Source organism: Hyla sarda, chromosome 4 (genome assembly GCF_029499605.1).
Source record: "Hyla sarda isolate aHylSar1 chromosome 4, aHylSar1.hap1, whole genome shotgun sequence".
Lineage (NCBI taxonomy): Eukaryota > Metazoa > Chordata > Amphibia > Anura > Hylidae > Hyla > Hyla sarda.
In genome coordinates, this window is record NC_079192.1 from 234,246,645 (window position 1) to 234,268,967 (window position 22,323).

The following is a 22,323-nucleotide window of genomic DNA, read 5'->3' on the forward strand; positions in this document are numbered from 1 at the left end:
TGAAAGATAATTTTATATATATAAAACTTTCATTTTCCTATATATAAATATACACACACATTTTAATTTATTTATATAGCGCCTACAGATTCGGCAGCGCTTACAATTATGGGGTACAAACAAAGAATACATATACACACATACACACACGCAGAGATGAATTCATAACCATAGGACACAAAACAATAGCGTTGTTTAACAACTAGATTTTTTCGGAAATGAAGGCTATGCATTCATCTTTCAGGACTACAGTCGCTATATCACTGGATGACCGCCACTGATCCTACATAGTTTGTTCTGTAGGAGGAATGTTTTCTTTTCTTCAAAAACAAAAGGAAATTTCCAAGAGGGAAATGTGTTTAGAAAATCTGTTTAAAATCTGTCTTTCACATGTGTAGTGCCAGACACTCTCCAGCCCCAGCACAGCTCATTATTTGGGTATAAAAGTTCATCTTTTAAACACTCAGATCAATGACTAGCTGCCGGTCTGCCAAGTTTTTGTCAATATATCGAGATAGCAAACAAATTCTCGTCAAAAAACAACTCCTGACCTGAAGAAAGTCAGCTTGTCCCATGGACAACAAACCAGGTTGTTGACAGTGATATCAATTATATAGAATGTCACCTTCCATGCTGTATTTTAATCATGCACACAGATGGGGTAAAAGAACTAGGACTATCTCTAAGGTCTATTTAAACATTGTAAAACAAGCAGAGACATTATACCATTGCACTTTGTACAGCCGAATTTATCGTTTGGTAAAAGACTATGGAGGGATTTATTATTGTACATATTATTCCACACAAACGATGCCACTCTTGTCCTAAATTTGTGTGTGATATTGCTGTACGGTTCCATTAAAGTGAATGGAGCCAAGTTGTAATACCACATACAACCTGAGGGCAGGTGTTGCACTGATCTTTTTGAAATATGCTGCTGTTATTCTAATCCTGGAGAACCCAGTTAAAACCACTGGAAGGTGAAGTGAACAATGCTGATTACTTCATTATGGCACCAATGGGCAGGATGTTAGGCACCAAGTTAACAGCCATTTCTTCAAGTTGATCTATTGGAAGTAAAATGGGCATAAGTAAGTATCTGAGTGACTGACAATGGCAAAAATGAGAAGACTAGATAACTAGGCCAGAGTATCAGGGTGTTCCCTGGTATGCGGCAGTTAATACCTACCAAGAAAGATATATGAACAAGCAACGGGATCAGGGGTACTTAAAGCTCAATGATGCACATAGGGAATGAAGGCTAGCCTGCCTCGGCCTATGTTACTGTAAAAAGCTGGCTGTAATACAAAAGTATCAGCACACACAGTACAGTCACAAATTCCAAGGTGAGGCAATAACAATGCTATCAGGCCTTTAACACGGACCAACAGAAGAAGGGTGTCTGGCCTGATGAACTATCTTCCTCACCTAAGTAGAGTTGACACCATGGAGCATAATGGGAAAAAGGCTAGCTGCAATAGACCCAACAAGCAATCTCAAGCACAAAAGCATCTGCACACACATATCAACCTCAACAACATATGCAGCCTATCAGAAGTCACTGTGGACAATATTATACCATTTACAAATTGGAGCATAAGAAATGTACTTTATACTCTTATAAGAGATTACAGATTTGTGAATTTCCCCCAGACTGGTTATGAAATCTCTTGTGAAGTGCAACAGATGTCGATCTTCATAAGAGATAAACAGAAGCTGTTGTTTCTTCTCTCAGCCTGTCAACTTCATGTTTCGGGAAAACACAGTAAACTACAGCTCTATATGTTATGGTGGAGACAATATACATTCTTTACCATCCCAGAAGAACATGGTACAAGTAAAAACAAAGCATACCAGGCACATGACTCACACCAGGCAGATCCAATTACAGCAGTTACCAAACCTCCAGAGGCAGGAGGATGGAAGAGCTGAGGCTTTCATACTGTAAATCATGCACAATATAGAGGTAACCTTGGGATCAGACAAAACCTCACATGATCCCATGTATGCGTAACATTTTTACTTTCATTATAAACAGAGACATGAGGAAAACATTAGTTTCAGCCAATAAGACAAAAGCAACATAATACTGACAAACACAATTCCATGCACTAAAAATCAGTTAGGTTTCAGCACTTCAGGAGAAATGTCCTGAAATGTCCCCAAGTATCCATGAGTTGTAACCAACACTTTCATAAAACAAATGACAACTATACTTTTTTCAGCAATATCCTTTGACGCATTTCTACGGGACTGATGTTCATTCTTTTCATTGTGCCAATTCATATATTTACTATTTCCGCAGTGTAAAATGTTGTAGAATATTCAGCAAAATGCCAACAAACTTTACGATCATAAAGAAAAAAAATTTCCTGTGTAAAAAAGTTTAATATTTAAGGAAAGGACCTGATGTCAGCAAATACAACACAAGAACAGTAGTAAGGCTATGTTCACATCAGAGTTGTTCAAAACTGTTATATGATGTCCATTATTGACACATAATGGAGGTCACTCATAATGAATATGAAACTGATGTTAACGGAAGTAAAATGGTTAAAGCTTTTGTAAAACTTACATATATAATAAAGGACCGTTCGCATCCGTTACAAGCCATTAACATACCTCTTTTTTTCACACTTTTTCTGAGCATGCTCAGCAGCAATAACGGATGGAAATAACAGAGTGTAAGGAAGTTACTTGCGTCACCATAGACTTTAATGTTAAATGACTACATCCGTTATTTATGACGGAACAAAAACCCAGCATGCACATCTTTTCTCTGCTAAAGAAAAAAGCTAATTCAATGCAACGGACCGGAATAGAGTACAGTGGAGATTACAAAATGCCCATTGACATGAATGGGATCCTTTACCTTCTTTTTTCATCTCTGCTGTTCATTTCTATAACTGAGATGAAAAACGCTTATGTGAACCCAGCCAAATGTGGGAAAGGCTGAAATAAGGAAAAAGTCACTTAAAACAGAAGGGAGATTTGGTTTTCTTCACATCTGTGTAAAAGCTTATGATAGTTACAGATTCATGATTGATCCCTTCCCTTACAGTTATAAACCCCCCCCACAAACATAGACCTAGGTTTATCAAACTCAGAGAAACCTCAGAGAGACTCATGACAACAAATCACAGCTCAGCTTTCATATCTTAAGAAGCTCTGGTATATAAAAACTAAGCTGTGATTGGTTGCTGTAGAAAAGACTCTTCAGGTTTCCTCTCATAGGCTGCATTCACACCTCGTTTTCAGCTTACGGTTGCCGAATCTGGCTAGGGGAGGGGAAAACTGGGCGCTACCGTTCCCCAGCCAGACTGGTGCTGAAATCCATTCACTTTAATGAGCCTAAGTAAGTAAACATTGCCTCTGTAACATACAAAAGGTACAGCTTTAAAGCACTGAATTGTAAAAGTCAATAGTAGGAAGTAGAGCCCTGTGCAGGACTGTTTTTTTCATTCCCGTTCCCAATGATTTTTTGACCAATCCCACCCGCTCCCGTAGGGTGTTTGCTCCACTCCAGCAATATTTGTGTCCAATCCCGCCCACTACCGCTAAAATGTTTGACCAATCCCCCCTGCTAACATAGGAATATACAGACACTAGGGTGCAATGCTCTGCACATACGCCATGTAAATTTATTTGTGGGGTGAAACTGAAATAAAAAACGCCATTTTGTAAATTTTGGAAGCTTCCATTTCTACGCAGTGCACTTTTCGGTAAAAATGACACCTTATATTTATTCTGTAGGTCCATACGGTTACAAGGATACCCAATTTATATAGGTTTTATTTTACTACTTAAAAAAAAACTACATGCACCAAAATTAGTATGCTTAAAATTGTCATCTTCTGACCCCTATAACTTTTTTTTTTATGTTTCCGTATATGGGGGATGTATGAGGGCTCATTTTTTGCGCGATGGTCTGTAGTTTTTACTGGTACCATTTTTGTTTTGATAGGACTTTTTTATCGATTAGTATTATTTTTATGGCATATAAAAATGGCACACAAAAATTGTCAATTTTGGACTTTAGTATTTTTATGTGTACACCATCGACCGTGCAATTTAATTAACATTATTTTCTAATAGTCCAGATGTTTATATTTTTTTACATTATTTTGTTTAAAAAATGGGAAAGGATGGGGGGATTCAAGCTTTATTAGGGGAGGGGTTAATTTAAAAAAAATTTTTTTTTACACTTTTTACTTTTTGTTATAACTCCCATAGGGTACCGTATATACTAGAGTATAAGCAGAGTTTCCAGCACGATTTTTCGTGCTGAAAACGCCCCCCTTTGCTTATGCTCGAGTGAACTCTGCGCCTGTCAATCCCTTCATCAGTGGTCTTCAACCTGCGGACCTCCAGATGTTGCAAAACTACAACTTCCAGAGCCATCGGCTATCCGGGCATGCTGGGAGTTGTAGTTTTGAAACATCTGGAGGTCTGCAGGTTGAAGACATCTGCGCGGGTCTTCGTCATCCTCCAGACCCCCCTTTAGTTTTCTACTCACCTCCCCTCGGTGGGAAGGAAGGGTGAGCTGGTCCGGGCCATCTATGCTGCAGGGACCGTCCGGTGGGGAGGGTTAGTCGTTCCGGGCTGTACATTTTCACCGGAAGGCCCTCTTCTCCGCTCGCTCCGGGCCAGCCCCGGACTAGTGACGTTGCCTTGACGACGACGCACAGGGACTTTCATGCGCAAGTCACTGTATCATTTCGAGTCATATGACTGGTGCGGGATTCTGCGAGATTTGAGGGATCCCAATCCCAATGCAGCCCTCTAGTAGGAAGTGAGAACACCGTTTGTAATCTCATATCAACCTTATTTTTCCCTGGGAATCCATTAATTCCAAGCATTTAAACACTTAAGGCCCATTTTGGCCTTAACGACCAGGCCAATTTTCATTTTTTAACCTTTTGTTTTTACCTCCTCCCCTTCTAAAAATCATAACACTTTGAATTTTGCACCTAGAGACTCATATAAGGTCTTGTTTTTTGCATCACCAATCATACTTTGCAATGGCATCACTTATTTTATAACATAATCCGCAGCAAAAAATATTTGTGGGGTAAAATAAAAAAACTAAATGTTTCTTCCGTTTCTATGCAGTGCACTTTTCAGTAAATAGCCGATTCCACCCACTGTTTGTCTCCCTTCCTTTATATGTGAGTATCAAGCATGCAATACAGCAAGAAGATTAGAAGTACCAGTGAGTGCTGTTTTTTCCTTTGCCTTCTATCAACTGTTACACTTTTCAGTAAAAATGACACTAGGGTGCAATGCTCTGCACATACTCCATGTAAATTTATTTGTGGGGTGAAACTGAAATAAAAACCGCCTTTTTGTAAATTTTGGAAGCTTCCATTTCTATGCAGTGCACTTTTCGGTAAAAATGTAACCTTATCTTAATTCTGTAGGTCCATACGGTTATAGGGATAATAACTACATGCACCAAAATTAGTATGTTTGAAATAGTCATCTTCTGACCCCTGTAACTTTTTTTTAAAATTTCTTATGGTATATGAAATGACCAAAAATGCACAATTTTGTACTTTGGTATTTTTTAGCTAACCATATATTTTAATAGTTCAGACATTTATGCAGGTCGGCGATACCAATAATGTTTATAATTATTTTAAGTTATTTTATTTAAGAAAATGGTAAATGAGGGCTCATTCAAACTTTTATTAAGGGAAGGGGCCTAGTCATTTATTAAGTTTTCTATTACACTTTTTACTTTTTATTTTTTTTTTTTTTTATAGTCCCCATAGGGGGCTATAACATGCAATCTTTAGATTGCATATACTGATCAATGTTGCTCCATAGAACAGCATTGATCAGTGTTATCAGTGCTCTGCCGCTCCAGCCTGCAGAGCCTGGCTAGGGACTTCAGAGAACCGGTCATCCTCTCAGCTGATCAGGATATCGCGATTTCACCGCGTTGGTCCCGATCAGCTCCGCTGAGCAGCTGGGATCCTTTTTTATTTTTTTTTAAAACATTTCAGATGTTGCAATCAACTTTGATCGCGACGTCTAAAGGGTTAATGTTGGGCATCATCCCGATCGGCAGTGGCCGGCATTAACCCTGTGTCCCGGCTGATGATAGCATTCACGACCCACCGCGTATGAAGTACGCTTAGCTCATGAGCATGCTTCAAACAGCGGTAACGGGAACAAGTACACCCTACTTCCCTAACTACCAGGATGCAAGGGCGTACCCATACGACTTGCCTACTTAACAGGTTAACACAGGGTTTGTGACTTCTGAAGGAATAGAAAGGCGACAAGCTGCTTATCATACTGTCTTTGCTTTATAGGTGAGAACTAACACTGCTTAGATATCTTTCAGTAAATGCATAAGACTGGAAGCTTCTTAGTGATGAAAGACAATAACGAGATAACAGATTAAAAAAAATACAAACCAATAAAAAATTTCACTTTTTTTTCTTTAAAGGGAGTAATCCCATCTAATCTGACCAATAACATCTGAGAAAGAGCTAGAAAGAAATCATATCACAATAGTTGCCTTTGTGCTGAAATATTTGTGCAGCAGTCTAGCTCTATGTGGACTGTTAAATTTACACGTGCAGCTGATTTTATGGCAATTTAGACAGCTGCAATTACACGTTCCTCAAGTTAGCATTAATAATAATTCTACATTCTACTAAAACAAACCGAGCTTGAGCACATCTGCCTGCGAGTACAGACGCATTAATGATGGCAGCTAGCAAGCTCTGCTCAAAAGACTTGGAGCAGACAAATTACCGTTTTAAGTTCATATTTGTGTAAGCCTTTGTTTAGGCCTTACAAATGTATCATTACTGGAAATAATGCCTTTTTAACCCCTACATCAAGCTTTAATTACACGCCTGGTGTTGGGTTTTATTCATGCATAATGACTTTATGGTAAACTAAGGAGCAATGCAAATCAAATGTATTCGGCGTTTAACATGAAAACATGCTGTCATGATGTAGAAACACTTCAGGGGACTGCTAACAAAATGGAATCCCAAATATAAATGCCTTTCAGAGATGCATGAGCCAGTCCCTGGGTTTCTTGAGGGCAAATTCTTAAATCAATAAGAATAAGTGCGCAATAAAATCCACAGAATTGCTCTCACAAAGCAACAAAATATATGGAACAACCAGCCTTCTTTGTAGGGGGTTGACAAATAACGCTACATACCGTATTTTATCAAAGGTAACTTAAAAACACGTTATTAACACGTGATAGCTGCAGAAAACTAAGGCTGCTTTCACACTGTAAAATACGCCCGTTAATAAACGCCCGTTATAAAATCCCAGTAGATCAGCAGTTAAACGGCCGTTAGAAAATCCCATTATAGTCTATGGGATTTTTCTAATAGCCGTTTTAACCCGTTATTGCCTGTTATTAATAACAGATGTTATTTTGTGGCGAATGAACGGGAGAAATAATGCAGATCTCCTGGGATTTTATTAACAGGCGTTTATTAACGGGAGTATTTTGCAGTGTTAAAGCACCCTAATCTTAAAACCACTTAAACATTTTTTTCATATATAGTAATTTATTTCTATTATTTAGAGCATACCAGTTGTCAACTTCTTTGGACATTAAACTTACGCTATATTTTTGCATCTGTATTACAGCTTCAAGTCCTGGGCAGGATGCAGATCTATAGACTTTTACCAACAGCATCAAGAATGGTGTCTAGTTTAGGCCATTAGACCTACTGTTGAGCAGAAAAATACAGCCACGGAATGCTGCGCCCATTATCTTCAATGGGAATTCATACAATGGAATTTCCACAATCTGCAAAATATAAAAGACCTATCTTTAGATTTTGTGGAATTCAATTTAGAGCCCGGTTGCAGTAAAAGGGGACTCAGAATTAGAATGTAATCTGTGTTTTGAAAGCACAACTGAAAATTCCACAGTCTGCTTTTCTGAGCGGAATTTGCGTTGAATAGCAAAAATTTCGCTGTGTGAACATAGCCTTACTGTGATAATGGCCTTAGTATGAGATAACTACATTTAAGGGGTACTCCGTCCCTAAACATCTTATACTCTTATCCAAAGCATAGGGGATAAGATGTCTGATTGCATGGGTCCCGCTGCTGGACCCCCGCAATCTCTATGCAGCACACGGCATTCGTTCAAAACGTTGGGTGTGGGCTGCGGGGATCGTGACGTCCCACCCTGTCCCACAGACTTGCATTGAGGGGGCGTGGTGTGACATTATGAGGGGCGTGGCCCTGACATGACCCCCCCGCCGCCCGCTCCAAGCGTTCAGAACAAAATGTTACTGAATGCTTGGGCAGCGGAGTACCCCTTTAACTGAAATATCTTGCAAAATGGGGAAATAAATGTGATAAGTTTATCTGGAGGAGGGAAACTACAAGTTAATTAGTTCTGTTTAGACCTGTGATTACAGCAGCCTCAGCGAAGATTAAACAAGTTTTTAGGTGTTTAGAGAATAGTGGAAATCGGTATTGGTAATAAGGAAATACATAAGTATGAGTTATAAAGGTGTTTGGACCAGGCAGCAGCCCCACTTTATTTTGGTAAACAATGAAAACTTTCTGTTAGGCTGGGTTCACATATATTTGGTGTCAAGCTCAGTGAACCCAGCTTAAAACTGACCGCAACTGATACCACAAGTGATTAAGTGCTTTATTTTGCACCAGTGGTCATTAATTGTGCAGGCCGGATGGGCAAGATGTTTTCCCCTTTCCAGTGCCTGTGATGCATGACCTACCATCTGGCATCCATACTGAGGGGATGGATGAATGTAAACTGTCCCATTTAAATTAATGGTATCAGTTCTACAACCAGTTTCTCTCTGGCACAGCGACAAAGTGAAGGGGGACCTTAGTAAATGAAACGTACCACGTTTTAGGGTTTTCTTATCAGGACTGTTATCTAATGAGATTCCTATTGTGGTACTGGGTACATTCAGTGTTATTTGTTTTGCGTGTGCGCATAATCTTTCGTATTTTCTTTTTCTTTGTTCTGTTTTTTTCCTATGAAAGTTGTCACCTTAATATTAATGGTAATTTAATAAAAGAAATATTTTAGTCTATAATGTTCTGTGATTTAGATTTGCTGGTAGACTAGCAGTGTCTATGATTTTAGTGATTTGTGTACATTAATAAATCTGCAACACAAATGGGAGCAGTATTAGGAGGGACGGCTCCTGCCAGGGAAGCAAGCAGCATTGCTTTGCGCTCCCCAGCCAGACGGCTCTACGTAAAAACACTGAACCTCACTGTATAATTTTAAGAACCCCGCCAAGAGCTGTGAATGTCCACTTGGTGCGGCTATTCAGGGCTCCGGGCAGGGTATTTGAATATCATATTCTGACATTTAAACAGACATTGCTGTGATCACAGCAGGTCTCAGAATTATTATGGTTTGCTCTAAAATTATATGTTTTTTTTTCCCCCGTTTGTGAAAAAAATAAAGTTAGTCCTAGAGAAAATTAAAAGCTTTCCAAAAGGGAAGGTTATGCCCTGTTCTTCATATTGTTTGCCCTCACTTTTTCTTTATATCAACTGGCTCCAGAAAGTTAATCAGATAATAAATATAAACAACTGGTGTGGTAGAAGTTCTTAAAATAAATACTACATAAACATAATAAATGCTTAAAATTCCATTTTAAATCAAGGACTAATTACAGACCCCTGCTGGCCCCATAAAATTGTGTTTGCCAGCATAAAGAATGCTCATGGGTTATCTAATATGAATCAAATCTAACACGGTCGAAATGTTCTTAGATTTCATGTAAAATCATTCATGGCTAAGGAAAAATTCATCATTAATGTTTAATTAATCTCTCTCATAAAAAAAATTACATTTTTAAAGGAATATGTCCATTTAAACAGACATTTATAAGATCACAAAGGACAGTTTTGATATTTTTTGGCAAGCCAAAACTCAGTGTGAACACTAATCTTTTATTTTCACTTATTTGGTGGTTTCTAGATCTCCTATTGACTTTAAAGGAGGAAGCCCTGCAAATCATTTCCCAGATATTACTTCATCTGTCCAAATGGCAGGGGTCCCAGAGAGAGGACACCTCAAATATAAGCCTTTAAGCATATCTTGTGGGGTTGATTTACCATTGACATATACCATTCTAGGACATTTAGCGATTTTCTAGGATACAGGGTTGCCAAGACTCTGCATATAAAAATAACCTAGATGCAGTTCCAGCCCAACCATCCAATTAAGACTTTAAAGTGTACCTGTCGTCAACAAAAACTTTTTATATAATGTAGATAATACCATTATATGTATATTTGTAATAGACATTGGTTAAAAAATGTGTATATTGCATGTGTGTCTCTATGAACAGTCCGAATTCAGGAAGTGTGGGTGGACAAGCAGGACTCTGTGCACTTAGAACATGCAAGGCTCTGCACACTGAGGTTCTATGCACAGAGCCCTGCTTGTCCTGCCCTCACTTCCTGTTTTTGGACCCCTCACAAAGACATACAGGCAATATAAAAGCCTTAACCTTAGAGATGCCATGGTCCCCTGCTGCTGTGAATTAGCTGACAGAGCTTCTTGCACCATCTCCGCAGCACCAGTCTCTAGTGTCATTAAAACACATTATGCTGGGTCTCATGGTGGAGACTGAGGCCATGTTCACACGGTTAATTTCCATGCGGATATTCCACAGACATGCCGACGATGCATTTCCTTGCAGACTCCTTCAAAAGAATAGACATGACTTTCTGCAGATCCCAAAATCAGAATTTTTGCCATGGAAATTCTGCCATGTGAACAGTGCAGCAGAATCCGAATGAAATTAATGGGACTCTGCTGCTGCGGAATTTCCGTGCAGAATATTCATGTGGCATTCTGGATGGACATTCTGCCGTGTGAACATAGCTAAAGGAAGCTCAGTCTTTTAAAGCACAGTTATGAGTGGTGGAGAGAACAGTCCCTCCAAGATATTTAGGCAACAAATTAAAAGTGAAAATAATTAATAAAAATGTCTTTGCTGTGCTACTGTCATTTTTCATGAAACTTTTCAGTACACTTTAGGTATGACTGCAGTAAAAGCCAAAAAGGTAAAACCACATGGAACAGAATTGTTGAGATTTTACCCACAGATAAAATTAGCAGTGAATTACAGTACAAGGACAGTTATGAAATTTTACATATGCTTTCCACAAAGAAATATAGACATTAGCACTTTGAGACTAAAATAATCTTTGTTGCCAACTGCAACCAATCAGTGCTAAGCTTTCAGTGGTCCCACAAAGCAAAGTTGGTAATATCAGATGTGTACCACATACATATATGTAAACCAGTCCAAAAGTGCTGTTTTAAAGTAACTTACACCCTTTTTCTTAACCCCTTTAGGACCCAGCCAATTTTCACTGTAGGACCCGGACATTTTTTGCACATCTGACCACTGTCACTTTATGCATTAATTACTCTGGGATAATTTTACCTTTCATTCTGATTCCGAGAATGTTTTTTCGTGACATATTCTACTTTGTTAGTGGTAAATTTTCATCAATACTTGCATAATTTCAAAAATTTGCTGAAAAAATAGAAAATTTTGCATTTTGCTAACTTTAAAGCTCTCTGCTAGTAAGGAAAATGGACATCCCAAATAAATTATATATTGGTTCACATGTACAATATGTCTACTTTATGTTAGCATCATAAAGTTAAAATGTTTTTACTTTTGGAAGACATCAGAGGCTTCAAAGTTCAGCAGCAATTTTCCAATTTTTCACAAAATTTTCAAAATCGGATTTTTTTACAGACCAGTTCAGTTTTGAAGTGGATTTGAAGGGCCTTCAAATTAGAAATACTCCACAAATGACCCAATTATAAAAACTGCACCTCTCAAAGTATTCAAAATGACATTCAGCAAGTTTGTTAACCCTTTAGGTGTTTCACAGGAATAGCAGCAAAGTGAAGGAGAAAATTCTAAATCTTAATTTTTTTTTACACTTGCATGTTCTTGTAGACCCAGTATTTGAATTTTTGCATGGGGTAATAGGAGAAAAAGTCTCGGAAAATTTGTAACCCAATTCCTCTCGAGTAAGGAAATACCTCAAATGTGGATATAAAGTGTTCTGTGGGTGCACTAGAGGGCTCAGAAGGGAAGGATCAACAATGGGATTTTGGAGAGTTAATTTTGCTGAAATGGTTTTTGGGGGGCATGTCACATTTATGGTACCAGAACAGCAGGAAAAAACCCACATGGCATACCATTTTGGGAACTACACCCCTCAAGGAACATAATAAGGGGTCCAGTGAGCCTTAACATCCCACAGGTGTTTCACGACTTTTTGTTAAATTTGTATGTGTAAATGAAAAAAATAATAATTTTCACTAAAATGCTGTTTTTTCCCCAAATTTTACATTTTTACAAGGGGTAATAGGAGAAAATGACCACCAAAACTTGTTACCCCATTTCTTCCGAGTATGGAAATACCCCATGAGTGGACATCAAGTGCTCTGCTGGCCAACTACAGTGCTCAGAAGAGAAGGAGCGCCATTGAGCTTTTGGAGAGTGAATTTGTTTGGAATGGAAGTCAGGGGCCATGTGCGTTTACAAAGCCCCCCGTGGTGCCAGTGGACCCCCCCCCACATGTGAACCCATTTTGAAAACTAAACCCCTCACAGAATTTAATAAGGGGTGCAGTGAGTATTTACACCCCACTGGCCTTTGACAGATCTTTGGAACAGTGGGCTGTGAACATAAAAAATTCAATTTTTCATTTTCACGGACCACTGTTCCAAAAATCTGTCAGACATCTGTGGGGTATAAATGCTCACTGTACCCCTTATTACATTACATTAGGGGTGTAGTTTCCAAAATTGGGTCACATGTGGGGGGGGGGTCCATTGTTCTAGCACAATGGGGGCTTTGTAAACACACATGGCCTTCAATTCCAGACAATTTTTCTCTTAAAAATCCCAATGACACTCCCTCTCTTCTGAGCATTGTAGTGCACCCGCAGAGCACTTTACATCCACATGTTGGGTATGTTCTTACTCAGAAGAAATAGGGTTACAAATTTTTTGGGGCTTTTTTCCTATTTTCCCTTGTGAAAATGAAAAATCTAGGGTAACACCAGCATTTTAGTGAAGAATTATTTTTTTTTTTTTTTTTCATTTTACCATCCAACTTTAACGAAAATTCTTAAAACACCTGTGGGGTGTTAAGGCTCACTATACCCCTTGTTACATTCCGTGAAGGGTGTAGTTCCCAAAATGGGGTCACATGTGGATATTTATTTTTTTGCATTTATGTCAGAACCGCTGTAAAATCAGCCACCCCTGTGCAAATCACCAATATAGGCCTCAAAAGTACATAGTGCGCTCTCACTCCTGAGCCTTGATGTGCGCACGCAGAGCATTTTACGCCCACATATGGGGTGTTTCCATACTCAGGAGAAATTGCATTACAAATTTTGGTGGTCTTTTTTTCCTTTTACCGCTTGTGAAAATAAAAAGTATGGGGCAACGCCAGCCTGTTAGTGTATAAAAATAAAAAATTTTACACTAACAGGCTGGTGTAGCCCCCAACTTTTCATAAGGGGTAAAGGGAGAAAAAGCCCCCCAAAAACTTGTAGTGCTATTTCTCCCGAGTACGGAAATACCTCATATGAGGCCCTAAACTGTTTCCTTGAAATACGACAGGGCTCTGAAGTGAGAGCGCGCCATGCGAATTTGAGCACTAAATTAGGGATTGCATAGGGGTGGACATAGGGGTATTCTACGCCAGTGATTCCCAAACAGGGTGCCTCCAGCTGTTGCTAAACTCCCATCATGCCTGGACAGTCAGTGGCTGTTTTGCAACAGCTGGACGCTCCGTTTTGGAAACACTGCTGTACGATACGTTTTTCATTTTTATTGGGGGGGGGGGGGGGGGGGCAGTGAAAGGGGTGTGGATATGTAGTGTTTTACCCTTTATTATGTGTTAGAGTAGTGTAGTGTAGTGTTTTTAGGGTACATTCGCACTGGCGCAGGTTTACGGTGAGTTTCCCGCTAGGAGTTTGCGCTGTGGTGAAAAATTTGCTGCAGCACAAACTTGAAGCTGGAAACCCACTGTAAACCCGCCAGTGTGAATGTACCCTGTACATTCACAATTGGGGGGCAAACTACAATACTACAACTCACAGCATGTACTGACAGACCGTGCATGCTGGGAGTTGTACTTTTGCAACAGCTGGAGGCACACTGGTTGGAAAACCTTCAGTTAGGTTCTGTTACCTAACTCAGTATTTTCCAACCAAAGTGCCTCCAGCTGTTGCAAAACTACAACTCGCAGCATATACTGATCGCCGAAGGGCATGCTGGAAGATGTAGTTATGCAACAGCTGGAGGTATGCAACTCCAACTCCCAGAATGCCAAGACAGCTGTTTGCTGTCTGGGCATGCTGGGATTTGCAGTTTTGCAACATCTGGAGAGCTACAGTTTAGAGACCACTGCACAGTGATCTCCAAACTGTGGCCCTCCAGATGTTGCAAAACTACAAATCCCAGCATGCCCAAACAGAAAACAGCTGTGTGGGCATGCTAGGAGATGTAGTTTTGCAACATCTGGAGGGCTACAGTTTCGAGACCACTGAATAGTAGTCTCAAACTGTAGCCCTCCAGCTGTTGCAAAACTACAAATTCCAGCATGCCCAAAGAGCTGTCTGGGCATGCTGGGAGTTGTAGTTGTGCAACATCAGGAGGGCTACAGTTTAAAGACAACTGTATAGTTGTCTCAAACTGTAGCCCTCCAGATGTTGCTAGGCAACATCTGCCCCACCTATTGTGGGTGGGCAGAAAGGGGACACCGAATGTTAAACCACCCCCCACCCCCCCCCACCGCCGATCTGCTATTGGTGGTCATGTCTAGATGTCACTCCTATCGCTTCAGGGGGGATTGTGGGTGTCTTGGACAACTCCGATCTCCCTTATTTTCCGGGTCACCATAGATCCGTATGACCCGGAATTCCCACGGACGTACATGTACCGGTACGACATGGGTCCTGAACAGATTAAAGGGGTATTCCAGGATTTTTTTTATTTTACTATGCTACAGGGGCTGTAAAGTTAGTGTAGTTCATAATATAATGTCTGTACCTGTGTGTGACTGTTTTCTCACAATTCTTCTGTGATTTTCACTCCAATGTTTATTTTTACCAGCATACAAAATGACTGTTGTCTCAGATTTTTCCCAGCTTGCAATGCGTCCGAGACCTGACTCACTAGTCAGCTGATGACAGGGAGCCTGTCTGCTTCAATGGGTGGAGGGATCAAACTAAAAACTAATGCAACAGCTGTAGTCACCCTGATTGAAAACCACACTGATTTGAATGGATGCAGCTCATCTATGTTTCAATGGGTGGGGTGGCTGATGTGTGGGAAGGAGGAAGATGGATTTGTGGGATTTGTAGTCAAAAAAAGAAAACTGAAACAGGAAATACTAGTTCACAAACAGCTAGCCACAGTGTTATGGTAATCTCACAACAAAGCCATTTAGCTCCAAGACAAGCACAGATCCTTCCTGAGCATGTCCATTACTGCCTGCCAGGTATGTACTAAAATCACCTTATGGTGGATAACCCATTTAATGTGAAAACCCATTTAAACTATACTGGCAAAATGAAAGCTTTGCTCTGATTGGTTGCTGTTGTTTTTGTTTCTGAATACGTCTTCCCCACAATGCTTATTGTGTTGTGGATTTGTCACAGGTTCCCACTGTGTATTCCACCATGTGTAGTAAGGAGGATATTACAGTACTTTGCATCAGTATTTGGAAGCCAAAACTAGGAGTAGGCATAGAATATGGAAGCAGAGCAAATGTTTTCATTATAGTTTCTCTGTGTTGAATCTACTTAAAGGGGTACTCAGGAGCTTAGACATCTTATCCCCTATCCAAAGGATAGGGGATAAGATGCCTGATTGCGAGGGTCCTGCCGCTGGGGACCCCCGTGATCTTGCACGCAGCACCCCAGTTAAAATCAGTCCCCGGAGCATGTTCGTTCCGGGTCTGATTACCGGTGACCACGGGGTCGGTGGCGTGTGGGGATAAGATGTCTAAGCGCCGGAGTACCCCTTTAAGTATTTGTAATCCAAAAGTCAATGTAAAATAATGTCATGTAAAAGTGGCCTTAAAGGGGTTATCCCCTAGCTGATTGCTAGCTGGCTGTTCAACGTCTGGTACCCTCGCTGGCCAGGACAATGACCATTTACTTCATTCATTCATTTCTGGACAATTCTCTCTCCATTCTCATTAGAGAGGTTGGACCCTCAAACAATCGGCTAATTATTCTATCTATTCCATGACTAGGGGATAACTTAATTATAGGCCAATATAACCCAACCACTGGCGTAGAGAAGCTTTACTCATACTGTTTTCGTAGAAACTAACATTTACATTTCCTGATTCCCAAGAAACTATATAAAGTTTATAGCACTTGAAAGTGCTTGTCTCACAAGGTAACAAAATAAGCTCTCCTGTTGCAATGTAAGATTGCAATAGTAGAATCTATGCTGACAGAAGCCGTAATCTGAAGGGCTAATCTAGAAAACAAAATCCACAGTATAACTTTCTTTGCTCTTCATATTAGGCTAGGTTTACATCTGAGGTCTCACAGCAGTTTTTTTTGTTTTGTTCTGTCACAGTACCAGGATAGCAGTGCCAGATCAATCGCAATCACTACCAATGACCCCCAATGAACCCCAGTGACACAGGGTCTTATTGGGTTCAGTCAATTCTGTCAGTGTCGGTACATTATACCAGAAAGAAGGCTCTACTAATTTTTTTCTGAGATAAGTGACCATTTAGGCTGAGAGACTGTACCAGATTCTGCAGATCCCTTTTGCTGTTAAACAACTAAAAGATAATCTGTCAGGCGTATCATGCTGCCCAAACCACGGGATGTATGAAACAGGCACAGGCTTCATTATAATAAACTTTGATTTATTCCAAAAGGCTGCAGATTTAAAATAAATGAATACATTAAATAAATAAATAATTTCATATTTTAAAACTTGCCAGGAATGGGGCTCCGAATCATTAGTTCAGCAGGTGGTTATCTACAACCCTCTGAACTTGAATGGTAGATCGCTCTATGTGTCTAGGACGTCCTATCAGTCAAGTACAGAAAGGCAGGCAGAGACCACCGAGAAGCACCCCAGTTACAAGGCAGCCCTGCTTCTTGTCTGTTTGCATACAATTATTTCTCTGATATGCTAAAGCATTTAAGAGTAAACCATTCTGTATTATGATAGGGGAGCCAGTGACTTCAAACTGGAGATAAACTTATGACCTGTCACATAGACATGTCAAAAGTTCAAATCACCTGGGGTCTAAGTCATGAGACCGCCTCCGATCATTCCAAATATCCAGGTGAAGTACGCAGAAGATTCTATCCTCTGTTCCCCACTCAGTCCGACTGACTGCAGAAAACAGGGTCCATTATTAGTCTATAGGGCCCATCTCATGTCACCACTCAGGCTGTGCGACAAGCCGGGGAGTGAAGTGAGCTGCTGTTTGCTTTACCCGGATATATCTAATGAACAAAGGAGGTCTCAGGACATAGTTTGTTTTTTATTTAAATGGCAGGAACACTAACTATGGTGATCTTTGATCATCATCCTAGAGAGAGCACAGATTAAAACAATCTGGCAGAAAGCAAGCACCTGCTACTTCCTTGTTAGGTTTATTATAAATAGGCTACAGGCTGCCTTGTGACACTTACCTGCATACCACATGAAGACTCATTGTAAGCTCCTGTGTGCAGAGCCCCTGACTTCTCTTGAATTATTTTGTAACTGTAATGCCTCAATTTGTTTGTACATGTTCCTCTGTACTGTAAAGTCTTTGGAATATGTTTTTGCTATATAAGACCACGAAATGTGGTAAATTGTGCTGGACAACCATGAAGAATTTTTATTTCGATTGACTTTCCTAGTCCAAAATAATAGTGCTCAGTTAATAATAGAATAAAAGGATACTTTAAATAACCTTTTAATATGTTTCACATGAAAACCACTACCCAAGACACAAACCAACGTGGAGCAGCTTACATATGAAGACAAGGCAGCAGCAGAGTTATCAGCTATAAGTCAGAGAAGAGGAAATTGTTTGTACTGTTACGTGCTAGAATAAAGCACTTTAGCTCCAGGCTCAGGATGTCATCCAGGAGCAGGTGTTTCTGCTACAACACTGCATCTGTATTCTGTCTGGCACCTTTCAGAGTGTTACTAAAGAAAATGTTACACTGCAAAGAAAATGATAGTTCCCCCATGATCCAAACTTATACTGAAATAACAAAGAGCTCCTTCCATTACGTTCATGAAACAAAAGCAATTAGTTGTGATGAGATTAATAGATACATGTTTGTACAGCACTTTCTATGATTTCTATATACATCTGTATTTAAGAGGTTATCCTGTGGATTATTTTCATGCCAAAAATCCAGAATGCCTGTTAATCTTAAAGTAAAGTGTAATTTTTCTACATAAACATAATTTGTTATGTTCATATATACTCTCCAGAACTGCTACTAATCTGTGCTGCTGGGGTAGACTCTGGGCACAATCAGTCTTCTTCTCCATCTGGCAGCTAACATTCTGCAGGAGTAGTCTCCTCGGCTATACTTTTGTGTTACTGCAGAGGCTCTGCTTCTTCCCAGCCAAGCAGGACAAAAAAACAGTTATTGGTTACTCTTTAATGAACAAAGTATAACTACACAAAGACCGGGGTGTGGGGAGAGGGACTAAACATATCTGCCCATTAAAGGGGTTATCCACCATAAGGTGATTTTAGTTCGTACCTGGCAGACAGTAATAGACATGCTTAGGAAGGATCTGCGCTTGTCTTGGGGCTAAATAGCTATATTGTGAGATTACCATTACACTGTGGCTAGCTTTTTGTGAACTGGTATTTCCTGTTTGACTTTTTTTTACTACAAATCCCACAATTCCATTTTCCTCCTTCCCACATATCAGCAACCCCACCCATTGAAACATAAATGAGCTCCATCCATCAAAAGACCTGTGGTTTTCAATCAGGGTGCCTACATCTGTTGCATTAGGTGCAGATTGAGCTCTCTCCCACCAAGCGATCGCTCCACCCATTGAAGCAGACAGGTTCCCTGTCATCAGCTGGCTAGTGAGTCACGTCTCGGCCGCATTACCAACTGTCATATTGTATGTTGGTAAAAATAAATATTGGGGTGAAAATCACAGAAGAATTGTGAGAAAACCATCACACACAGGTACAGACATTATATTATGAACTACACTAACCCCTTTAATACCCCTTTACCCCTTTAATTCACACTACAGATTTTCTGTCTGGAGATATTCCTGGTGGAGATTCTGTTTGTAGTGGGCACCAGCAAAACAAGCTAGGATGGCTCGAAAATCTGCAGTCTCAATAGAAGGAAATGTATTTCACAATTTATTCTGTTGAATAAATTAAAGGGGTTATCCAGGAAAAAAAAAAAAATATATATATATATATATATATATATATATATATATATACATACCGTATTTATCAGGGTATACCACACACCGGCCTATAACACGCACCCTCACTTTACCAAGGATTTTTGGGTAAAAAAAGTTTTTTACCCAAATATCCTTGGTAAAATGAGGGTGGGTGTGTGTGTGTGTGTGTGTGCATGCGTATACCCCGATACACCCCCAGGAAAGGCAGGGGGAGAAGGGCCGTCCCTGCCCGCTTCTCTCCCCCTGCCTTTCCTGGGGTCTAGAGCCCTGCTGCCGCCGCTTTTCTCCCGCTGGGTATCTGCGCCACTGCCCATTCTTTCCCCCTGACTATTGGTGCCGGCGCCCCATTGCCGGCGCCGATAGCCAGGGGGAGAGAAGGGACAGCGGCACCCATTGCCGCCACCGCTGCCCCGTTGCCTCCCCCATCCCCGGTTGTATAATTACCTGTTGCCGGGGTCGGGTCCGCGCTGCTTCAGGCCTCCGGTGTGCGTCCCCTGCGTCGTTGCTATGCAGTGCACGGTGCGGCGCAATGACGAGTGACGTAATTGCGTCTCACAGCGCATAGAGGCAATGGGCGCCGCTGCCCCTTCTCTCCCCCCCGTCTGTCGGCGCCGCTGCCCCATTGCCAGCACCGCTTCTCTCCCCATGGCTATCGGCGCCAGCAATGGGGCGCCGGCACCGATAGTCAGGGGGAGAGAACGGGCAGCGACACCGATAGCCAGGGGGAGAGAAGGGCTGGCAGCAGGGCTCTAGACCCCAGGACAGGCAGGAGGAGAGAAGCCGGCAGCGGTGGCGGTCTCTGCACCTGCAAAGCCGCTGCAGTTCATTGATTTAAAGCGCCCACTTTAAATCATTGAACTGCAGCAGCTTATCGGCGTATAACACGCAGGTAGACTTTAGGCTAAAAATTTTTGCCTAAAAGGTGCGTGTTATATGCCGATAACTATAAAGTAGATGTGGAGCAGCACAACCCAAAAAAGGAAAAAAGGTGATGGGTGCCAGCAACTTGTTGTCCCTGGTAACGGGTCAAAGGATACACAGCAAAGAAAAAATTGCACCACTCCAGATTCCAATGCAAAAAGTGTAGGATTTATTAGCCTGGCGGCATAGCGACGTTTCGGCTGCCCACTTGCAGCCTTTCTCAAGCTTGAGTGCTGCAATTTTTTCTTTGCTATATATATATTTATTTATTAGGGATGCACCCATATATCGGCGGCCGATACATATCAGCCGAAAATAGCTATTTCGGCAAAATGCCGAAACAACAAAAAATGTGCCGATAATGACCCACCTCCCCTGCCCGCCCACAGCACAGGTTACAAACACTGCCAGTGGCAGAGGCACTCGTGGGGGGTGCAGGGGGGGCCGGCCGCACCGGGCGCAACATCTGGGGGGGGCGCGCTCTCCGGGATAGGAATACTTCTTTTTATGTGCCCGGGCCGGCTCCCGTGTGTGGCTGCAGGCGGGGGCCGGCCAGAGCATATAAAAACTAATACTGTATACTAAAAACCAGGGGGCCTCCAGCTGTTGTGAAACTACAACTCCCAGCATGCCCGGACCGGCAAAGTCTGTCCTGGCATGCTGGGAGTTGTAGTTTCACAACAGCTGGAGGCCCCCTGGTTTATAGAATACAGTATTAGTTTTTATATGCTCTGGTCGGCCCCCGCCTGCAGCCACACACGGGAGCCGGCCCGGGCACATAAAAAGAAGTATTCCTAATCCTATCCCGGACATCCCTGTGTCCCGAAAAATCTTTTCAAGACATAAGAATGTCCGCCGGTCACTCACCATTCCCCGGCGTCCTCCTGCGATCCTCCTTCGGTCCCTCGCTTCTCCGCCTCTATGGTCGTACGCACGGGACGTCACTGACGTCCCGTGCGTACAACCATAGAAACGCAGGAGGACCGCAGGATCGTCGCAGGAGAATGCGCGCTGGCCGGGGCCTGGTAAGTGACCGTGTCATCTTCTTCAGTGTTCCGGTCACCGCTCCTCCGGTCCCGGCACCTACTGCTATGGTCCATAGGCCATAGCAGTAGATGTGACCCCGGGCCGGAGGAGCGGTGACCGGAACACTGTGGGGGCAGCAGTACAGACATACAGCCTCCAGCCATACACTGTATATGGCTGGAAGCTGTATGTCTGTGGGGTGGGGGGAGCTGCCTACTATTGTGGGGTAACTGCTGACCTAATGTGGGGGGGAGCTGCCTACAAATGTGGGGGGAGCTGCCTAATATTGTTGGGGTGGAGCTGCCTAATATTGTGGGGGGGAGCTGCCTGATATTGTAGGGGGGAGCTGCCTGATATTGTAGGGGGGAGCTGCCTAATATTGTTGGGGGGGGAGCTGCCTAATATTGTTGGGGGGGGAGCTGCCTAATATTGTTGGGGGGGAGCTGCCTAATATTGTTGGGGGGGAGCTGCCTAATATTGTTGGGGGGGAGCTGCCTAATATTGTTGGGGGGGAGCTGCCTAATATTGTTGGGGGGGAGCTGCCTAATATTGTTGGGGGGGAGCTGCCTAATATTGTTGGGGGGGAGCTGCCTAATATTGTTGGGGGGGAGCTGCCTAATATTGTTGGGGGGGAGCTGCCTAATATTGTTGGGGGGGAGCTGCCTAATATTGTTGGGGGGGAGCTGCCTACTATTGTGGGGGGGAGCTGCCTACTATTGTGGGGGGGAGCTGCCTACTATTGTGGGGGGGAGCTGCCTACTATTGTGGGGGGGGAGCTGCCTAATATTGTGGGGGGGAGCTGCCTAATATTGTGGGGGGGGGGAGCTGCCTAATATTGTGGGGGAACTGCCTACTATTGTGGGGAACCTGCCTACTATTGTGGGGGAACAGCTGCCTACAAA

General features: G+C 41.9%; 1 protein-coding gene across 5 annotated transcripts in view; it reads right to left on the reverse strand.

Annotated features, from left to right (window-relative positions):
- The window catches only part of PLXNB2 (plexin B2), a 332,704-nt gene that overhangs the window by 167,573 nt on the left and 142,808 nt on the right, over positions 1–22,323 (reverse strand). The window contains exon 1 of one of the 5 annotated variants that reach the window (XM_056573758.1): positions 7,607–7,742. The exons of the other annotated variants lie outside the window; for them this stretch is intronic. The gene's annotated coding sequence lies outside the window, so the exon portion shown is untranslated. Of the gene's footprint in view, positions 1–7,606; positions 7,743–22,323 lie in introns of those variants that run through there. 5 annotated transcript variants of the gene reach the window in all.